Source organism: Chrysochloris asiatica, unplaced genomic scaffold, assembly GCF_000296735.1.
Source record: "Chrysochloris asiatica unplaced genomic scaffold, ChrAsi1.0 scaffold00247, whole genome shotgun sequence".
Lineage (NCBI taxonomy): Eukaryota > Metazoa > Chordata > Mammalia > Afrosoricida > Chrysochloridae > Chrysochloris > Chrysochloris asiatica.
This window is the reverse complement of record NW_006408765.1, coordinates 608,198-617,848: the sequence shown is the minus strand read 5'-3', so window position 1 is coordinate 617,848 and position 9,651 is coordinate 608,198. Positions and strand designations below refer to the sequence as shown.

Here is a 9,651-nt window from a genome sequence, read left to right as displayed (position 1 = left end):
GTCTCAGACATATTAACTTGTTTCTGGGCATGTGCTGATATGGTCATCTGCTTTTGCTTCTTGGACATTTTTAGTGTTTATCTGTGACCTTAATATTTAAGTGAGTGTGTGTTTTGGTATTTTGTTATTTTTTATGTTTTCGGATAGCTTCCAGGTAGATGCGATCAGGATGGGGGCTTCCCTTTTCACTGTTCTTATTGCTTGACTCAGAGTAACTTTCACAGTTGTTGTCTACCTCCTTGGTATATGGCAGTTGGTATTGGTTCTTGCCTGGATTTTGGTGTTTTATAGAGTGTGACTGGAGCTTGACTGTATGGCAGCAGTTGCTGTCTCTTCTTGGGTAATATAGGGGAAGAAAGAGTCCTCCAAATTTAAAGGGGGAGTATAAAACAAGAAAAAAAGAGAACAAAATCAAAAACAAAAGCAACAACACACAACAAAACAACAAAAACTAGATTGGATACTGTAGTCTATGATCACAGAAAAGGGAAAGGAAGGAGAAAAGAAGAAGAAAAGAATTTGTAGCCTAATATGAGTATGAGTTTAATGTCCTCTTTCAACTTCTTGCCTTCAAAACTACCTGATATATTTCACAATGCCACTGTTGATTGTTATGGTGTACCTCAATATTTAATTTGATTTTTGGCCTGTTTTGTTTTTAAATTCTCTTTCCCTTTCCAAACCCTTGTTCTAGCCTTTTCACTATTGAAAAACAGTTCAGGGCCAGCTCTTAAGGTCATAGTATCTTTGTTCATGCATGGCAGAAGAATCCACGAATGTTGGGGGTGGGCAGTCTCCATTCACTCAGGCTCCCCCTCTAGTCACCAGAATGGAGGTGCATAAACAGTGCAATGAACAGATACCCAAAAGAAAAAAATAAGAAAAGAAAAAATCAAAACAAAGCAACACCATCAAAGTGTATTGTCTACCTTTGCTCTGAGGTTCTCATGGCATTATTCTGTGGTGGTTCTGCTTTCCCACTTGCTCTTGCCATTTGGTCTCACCCAAGTTGTGGACTCCATGCCACTGAGCTTGGCAGATTTAAAAATATGTGATTCCTTAACTTCTGCTACCAGTTCCACTAACTTTAAGCGTCAAACTTTAAAAAATATTCCTACCTATGTTATTCAGTGTTTTGGATCTCTGTCCTGAACCTTCTTCATCTGGTATTCTGTGATATTGCTGATGGATAACTTCACTGCACCTATACCCTATCCACCATCAAGCCCCACTGCTATACAGGGTTTCTTTATGGGAGCAGAAAGCCTCATCCTTCTCCAGCAGAACAGCTAGTAGTTTCAAACTGCTGACCCTGAGTTTAGCAGCCAATTCGTAACCACTATGCTACCAGAGATGCTAGACCAGAGTTTCAGTGAAAAAGCAGGTCCCCAATGAAATGAACTGACACAGTGGCAGCAACAATGGGCTGGAAAATAGCAACAATTGTGAGGATGACATAGGATTGGGTGGTGTTTACTTCTGTTGTACACTGTTGCTGTTAAGTACTGTGGAGTAAGTTCCAACTCATAGTGACCCTGCACAGGGTTTCTGAGGCTGTAAATATTTATAGGAGCAGAAAGCCTCATCTTTCTCCTGAGGAAGCTGGTAGTTTCAAACTGCCAACCATGAGGTTAGCAGCCTGATTCGTAACTACTACTCTACCAGAGCTCCTTTCTGTTGTATATAGAGAGACTAATATTTGTAACTGATTCAATGTCATCTAACAATAACAAATGAAAAGAATCTGTATGATAACATCAGTGTTTTGAAGGAAAGGCAAAGAAAACTATATAAGGGAAGTATTAATAATTGTTATATGTAATCTAAATTGTTTTATATAATAACTGATTACAGGATTACTTAAAATCTATATTTTGCTCATTTGAATAGTGAATCTCTAGTTTATGTATGAAATATGTCTAGCCATACTTGATTATGAAACTTTTTCCTCACAGTCTTTCAAAGAACTTGTACTCTGTGAAACATCTACAAAATGCTTCAATACTGTAATGTCTTGGGAAATTCAAGAGCCTTCATCAGAGTGCTTATTTACCAATCAACTAAATGTTCTATAGATGTTCTGTACGTCCACAACTTGTATATTCCTCTTGAATCAGGAATTCTGACAAGATAGTGTTCTGTAATGTGGGAACAAGTTATAAGTTCAGTGGTAAATAAAATGTTCTTGTGTGAAGCTTGGTATTTTTACAATCTTGCTAGAAATATGAAGTGTCCAAACTGTAACATTTCATGTTCTCCTTGGAAATTATTTCTTCTCCTTCCACTATCATCTTTGCAGTATATCATTATTTGATTGATCTTTTTTCATAATTACCTATCAACTGAGATGATCTAGACAAAGCCTTTATTAACAATTATACAATCCTTCAAACCTAAAGGAATATTAAATTCATTTAAAATGGTAATAGTTAAATATGGATAAACCCTTAATTGTTTCTTTGAATGCAAAGTATCTCGAGTTCCTATTCAGCATAGTTGGATCCAGCTTTTAGTTAGTGTGATTAGTTCTTTCATCGTTAAGGTAAGTGTATTGTCAACTTTACTAATTCCACTTTGCTATTTGTTTTCTATATCTCTTGCTTTTGTAGGTCCTTTCTTCTTCCTTTTTAATTTTTTTAAACACAAGTTTTCAGTATGTTATTTGAATTCTTTCATTAACTTTCTATTTGCTCTGGGATTCATAATATGCATTTTCCAATCCACTTCATATTAATATTGGTTTAATTCTAATATAATACAGTAAATTCATTCCATTGTTTTTTTAAAATTATTCTATGTTTTATTACTGTGACACAAATTATAGCTATTTGTTGTTAAATGGATAGGGGTCATATTCACCCTGTACAAGGTTTCTAAGAAGCAGCTTTTGAATTTGAACCACTGACCTTGCGGTTCAAACCAAACTTGAGGTCAAGTGTTTATCCTATGGCACCACACCTAAAAATCCTAGAAATATGTTTAATTTTATTAAAATGTATACATAAGTTTACATGTTTTAATAAAAATAATAGAAGAATTATACACTCTGCATTTATTGACATATGTACTATTCTACTGATTGACATTTCTTCTTGTCCACATTAAATTTCAAAAAAATTTAATGTGGACGATCTTTTTAAAGAACCAGCTTTTGTGTTGATTGATTGTTTTCCTTTTATTTTCTGTTTTCATTTTCATTTTTTTCTGCTTTTATCTTATTAATTTCTGTCTTCTGCTTGCTTTTGATTTAATTCATTCTTTCATTTTACTGTTAATTAATATGAAAGATTAGTTGTTTTCAATGATTGGTAGGGAAGAATGAAATTAAAGTTTGAATTGTGCTATTCTAAAGATTAATCCTATGACCATATAGGTATTTGGATAACTTAAGGCCATTGTAGTTCTTGCTAAATGGATTGCTATTATATTCTTTTCCAAATAAACAAGTGTCCAACCAGTACTGATTGCCCATGATTTTTTTCCCTAATTTAACTCACAGATACATGTGAAGTCTAACACATGTAATCTGTAATCCATTTTTGAAATCCTGTGAGTTAATTTTGAAGTGTTCTAGTAGAAAAAACTGAAATATATTCTGATCTTTGGTGATTTTCAATGCATGTTTAGTGTCCTGTGAAAATACTCCTTAAGAAAAAGAAGCGGGGTAGCAAAATGGGGTCCGCCAGCAGGGTCGTTCATGTAGTCAAGCCATGTGCTCCAATAATAAGGTTCCCTGATAGAACTGACAACCCTAAACCCAATGTATCAGAAGCTTGTGATCAGCAGGAATTCCACTGCACTCTTCTGCAATGTCTCAGCATTTGATAGCAAGTAAACCAACAGATTTGCTGATTCATCAGGGTCTACCAGCTACTGCAGAAATAATAAAAACATTACCTCAGAAATATAGAAGGAAACTTGTGTCTCAAGAAGAAATCAAATTTATCCAACATGGTGGTCCAGAATAATTACTGACAATATGGCACCTGTTTGTCATCAGACAAAATAATTATCTTTACAAAATGAAAAAAAAGAAAAATTAGTAAAAAATTTAAAAAAGAAAACAAAAAGACGACATTGAAACAAAAGGAAGAACAATTGAAGAGTATTATTTTTGTAATATACAAAAGATGTATCTCTAAGAAAAAATTAGTAAACTAAGACTTATTTCTTGTAAAAATAGAATAATGGTATATATAAGATTGGGCTTATTTAAAACAATACCTGATAAAACTGGATACATTATTTGGCAACTTAAAATTATTTAAATATAAAACTACAAAATAAAGAGGTATTTCCAAATACTATTATCATCAGCAATCGAGAAGGGTTATGATTTTGCTTGATGCTACTTAAATATGGATTTTGTTATGCTTTAAATGTATTATTTTTTATAATGAATAGAAGATTTAATTATTCAAATTTCAACAATTCTTTCCACAATTTTTGAACTGCAAATTTACATTTCTCTTAGAGGTGTTAATGATGTTGTAGGCATGGAAAGAGTTCCACATGGTTAACAAAAAAGATAGGGAATATATCTAGAAATATCTAGAAATATTTTATTGAATGTAAAATTCAGTGAATTCAAATGATTTTTTGGAAAGTTTGAAAAAAATGTTGCCAATCATTTGAAAATCAGAGCAAGAAAGCCAGTTCCATCAGTTTCTATGCTCAATTTGGTTTTAAAGTCTGTAAATAAATCTTTAACTAATCCCATTTTTATGTCAAGTCCATGCCAACAGTTTTTAAGATTTATTGTTTACCATATGGTAGCAGAAAAAAATTTTCCAGAAGGAGATTTGAATTTCTAGTTCAGAGTACTCATCTGGACATATGTCAAAACATCTGTTCTTCCTTGAGGGTAGACAACCACCCAATTTTTAAGTGTCTATATAAGCTCTCAAATACGTATAGAGCATTAATAAACACAGTATGTCAAACTGTCTTCTCAAAGGTGTTCTAAAATCAGTTCTGAATCATGTTGCATAGCTTCTGTATGCTCAAATGCAATTTGGAGAATGCATTAAATATATTAGTCTTTATAAATGTGTGATCTTTTCAGATTAAAACAAATCTTTATTTATAATGAAGCTAAGGCTATGTATTATCATTAAAATATGGTGTTCTTTAAAAAATAAAATCGCATGTATGTGTTTTCACTTAAATTATGTCAGTATCTACAATTCAAGTTTCCTTACTTATTAGCTAATCACTGGACTGCTAGCCAAAAAGTCAGTGGTTCTAATCCACCTGTTGCTCTTTGAAAATCCTATACAGGGCCACTATGAGTCAGAAGCAGACTTGATAGAACTTAAAAGCAACAAAAAAAAGAAGCATACATTGTTAAAGGAGTGTGGTATTGTAGGGTAAAGCACTGGACCACAAGGTTTGTTTGCACACCAAGGTCATTGGTTTAAACTTAGCAGACACTCCTTGAAAACCTATACAGGGTCACTATAAGTTGGAACCAACACAGTGGTTTTTAACAACGGCAAAAAAAAATTCTTGGTTTAATTGATGCTTATAGATATTATTTAATCTAAAATAAGTAATTAAATATGAATATATTTTCAGTAACACTTAAATATTTCCCTTAATGATTAAGAGTACATTTGGCATAGTCTGCTGCTGATACATGCAGTCATTTAAAAATGTACCTAAACAAAATGAAATAATTTTGTTAGACAAAACTGTTAAACAAAATACAAAACTTTTACAGACAAAACTGTGACTGAATAGCTGCTGTCTAGAAAACTGTGTGGCTGGGGCCATATTAATCAAAGAATTAAAATAAAGGGATGACATATTAATCGAGGAATTGAAATAAAGAAATAAGATGACAGGGACCCTGCGCATGAAGAACTCATTGTTTCAGCAGAGCAACAATGACTGTTTTCTTTGGATTGGCAAAGCCACAAAGAAATATTCTATGCACAGGCCCCTGGTTAATTTTTCTCTTTTTTGAATCATTCTCCAATTTACTCATGATTTTATTAGTATCCCTTTACTTTAGATTTTGACTCTCCTACATTTTAGTATATTTTTATTAAAAGTTAGAAGCCATATATTAGCTACATTTTATTCTACTTGTAAGCATGGGTAGTTTTGATACTTATATTGGCAATGTTCTAAAGACTGCTAGGAGACAGGATTTGTCAGTTGAATTACTGCCAACTTAGACTTAGTGATTGTTAACATTCTTCCTTGTAGCCTTAGTTTGGGACAATAAAGAATCCTTAAAAGCAAATAGGCCATAAATAAGACCTATGGGCATATTGATACGTAAATTAAAAGTTTGACTTAGTCGTTCTTAAATTAATGATCAGTAAAATAGGGAAGTTGTTTTTCATAGCCTCAGTTTTCTAAATGTTCTGATAAGTGATGTTTTTGTAGGCTATAAACAGATAGTGTATGGAGGAAGTTAATGGAGAGTTAATTGCACCCAACAACTAAAATTAACAAGACTTAACAAAGGTCAAGAAACATATGTGAAGGTTAACTTGCTTCTCAGAGAAAAGAAGTTATTTATGAACAAATGCACCAGGATGTCTCGTATGTGTTGATGTAATGTTTCTTTGCTGTAACTTCTCATCCCTGTTGTAAATCTAAGGGTCGTAAACCATGAAGAATGTGCCTCAGAACAGATTGTATTTTGAGGACATTGATTACTATGAAAACAATGTTTTTTGTAATGGTATTTAAGAGGGTTGTGAGAGATGAAGAGTAGAAGAATAATAAAGCATGTAAGAAGAAGAATAGAGGGGAAAGCAGGAGGGGAGAGAAAATAATGGCAGAAGAATGAAAGCAGGAGAGGGAGAGGAGAAGAAGAATGGGAAAGAAGAGTAGAGAAGAAGAAGAAAGAATGAGAGGTAAAGAATAAGCACATAGAGTAAAGGAGGGGGAGTAGAGAAAAGAATGAGAAGTAGAGTAAAGATGAGAATAAAGAGTAAAGAATGAAAGGAGAGAAGAAGAATAAAGAAAGAAAAAGAGCAGGGGAATGAAAGCAGGAGTAGGGGAAGGGAGTAATGAAGCAGAAGAAGAGGAAAGCAGGAGCAAGGGAGGGGAGAAAAGAAGCAGAAGAAGAGATGAGCAGGAAAGTAAAGAATGAGAGAAGAATAAAGCATGTAATAAGATTTTGAATTCATCATGACTTATTGACTATGTGTAATTCTTTCCGCTGACACCATACACGTCTTCGGGAACCCTGGAATAAGTTTTCTGGGGCTGGCTCTCAGCAACTGTCTGGTTCAAAGTTGTAAATACCATCTTTCAAATTTCTTTATGGAGATATTTTTCATATGTTCTCCATACAAATGGTGCTACCAATTATTTACCTTGGAAACCCTGTACAGGGTCGCTATGAGTCAGAACCGACTCCACGGCACATGACCACCACCACCACCAAGGGCATTTTATCTCCTCAGTGACATGTTTTTATTTCCTTTCTCTAATTATAGGTTGTTGTTGTAGGATACCAGTGCATATAAAACAGCTATACAAGTTTTTCAAGAAGCAGATTGCCAAGTCTATTTTTCAAACACCTCTGTAGGGATTCCAAAGATCGACCTCTCAGCTTTTAGCCAAGTGATTAACATTTGGGCCATCCAGGAAAAATTAGGGATAGACAAACTTTTGTTTACTCTCTCACTGCAGAATGTATAGTTTTCTGTAAGCAGGGGCTATTTTGCTCATCTTTGTGCATTGCTTGTAGCTTGACAAAAAGATTTGTCTATTTAAGCATTGAATATACATTTTTCTTTTGACCATTAAAAAAAATCAGTTGATACAATTAAGTACTTTGAAAGAATATATTTTTCTCTTTTTAATAACCAACTGTTCACATCATAGAGAACCATCAGATTTATGTCTGGAAAAGACAGTAAATATACTTTTGAGGATAAAATATAGAAAATATTTAATATTCTGCATGCTTTCAGTTTAAAATGTGAAACCTAAACTCCCCATTTAATATCTGGAAAATGTAGAAGTTATTCATGTGTATACATTTTATAATAGACGCTGGTCTAAGTCTTTACTCTTTTGTTTGTGACTCCAAAATGTTAAAGATAATGAGGATAGCACTGAATCAGGCAAAATTATTTAATTTCTGTTCTTAAATTTAAAAAATCCATAGTGACTGTTTCCCTTCTCATGCTGCATTTGACTATTGTCAGTGTCAGTATGTAACTTCTTTTTTCTTCATTTTCTGGATTTCCTTGTTTTTAATGGATGTCTTCTATAAAAGTGTTGAATAATGACTCTATATTAATAAATACTGAATCTATATTCATAAATAAACTCAAGCTTTCCACAAATGTATTTAAAGAATGTATAACTTTTAAATCATTATTTCTGTAATTCTTTAATACAATGTTTTCTCTCTTCCTTCCTCTCTCCTTAGCTCACTGTTGCTCTGGCTCTCTTGCCCAACTACTCTCTGACTCTTTGGCTCTCTTTTTCTCTCTCTCTGTCTATCTCTCATTTTCTTACTACTCTCTCTACCTTTTTCTCAGAATTTGGCAGTTCAAACTCACACAAAGACACATAGGAAGACAGGCCTGCCATCTGTCTTGGAAGACCACAGCCTTGATTTCCCCATGGAGCAGTTCTCCTCTGCATATATGGGATCTTCATGACTCACAATCAATTCAGTGGCAAGTGGCAACACAGTTTTGTCTGTTTCAGTGTTTTTCAAACTTAGTTGCATACTGGAATCACCTAGGGAAACAAAATTTTGATGATCAGGCCCCTCCCTCAGAGTACTAATTGTTATGCAGTATGGCAGGAGAATTTTTAAAAGCTCCTCAGATGACTATACTGTGCAGTAAGCTTGAGAACCACTGGTATATTTTATGAATAGTTACAAAAAAATACTTTTAGATTTGCTGATCCTTTCAATTCCTTGTTAGTTATCTCTATATGAATAAATGCTATCATATAGATTATATCTGTTTCTTATAGTCATTAGTTTTATAACTTTTCCCCCCCAAACTCTTCTTATGAGTTAGATAATTTGGTCATTACTTTTATATACTACTCCTTTAATTCATCCTTTTGGGATATACGTTTCCCTCTAAATAATATAATCTTTTTCTTTGTGTTCAATTCTAATTTTTTTTCTATTTTTCAATTTACAGATTTCAGAAATATCTGTATGGATAATATGAACTCATACAAGCTGTGTGTGTTTTATTTTTTAAGTGCAGAGGTATTTCCTGGGTTTCTTGTTATTATTTTGTTACTCTTTGAATTCAGATTTGTATTTTCTTTGAATAAGCACAGAAACAATTATGATGAGTCTATCACATAATATTAACTATTATTGTACATTTTGCTTTCTACTAAAAATTTGGGTGTCCTGGTGTGGCACTGTAGTCCTGGTATGGTGCTGTATAATTAGCACTAGAGTGCTAACCTTGAGCTTGACAGTTCAAATCCACAAGCTGCTCCTTGAAGACCCTTTACAGGGTTGCTATGAGTCAGAACTGACTTGAAGGCATTTAACAACAACAGCAACAGGAACAATAACGTTGGCATCTTAGTGATGGTGAGGTATAGTTGGATAAACCCTGGACTGCTAACCACAAGGTCATTTGTTCAAACCCACCAGCTGTTCCTTGGAATTCCTACACAGTATTGCTGTAAGTT

At 33.6% G+C, this 9,651-nt stretch overlaps 1 pseudogene; it reads left to right on the top strand.

Moving 5' to 3' along the window:
• Positions 1-3,968, top strand: part of LOC102817460 — a 23,300-nt pseudogene extending 19,332 nt beyond the window's left edge.
• The last annotated feature ends 5,683 nt before the right edge of the window (positions 3,969-9,651 follow it).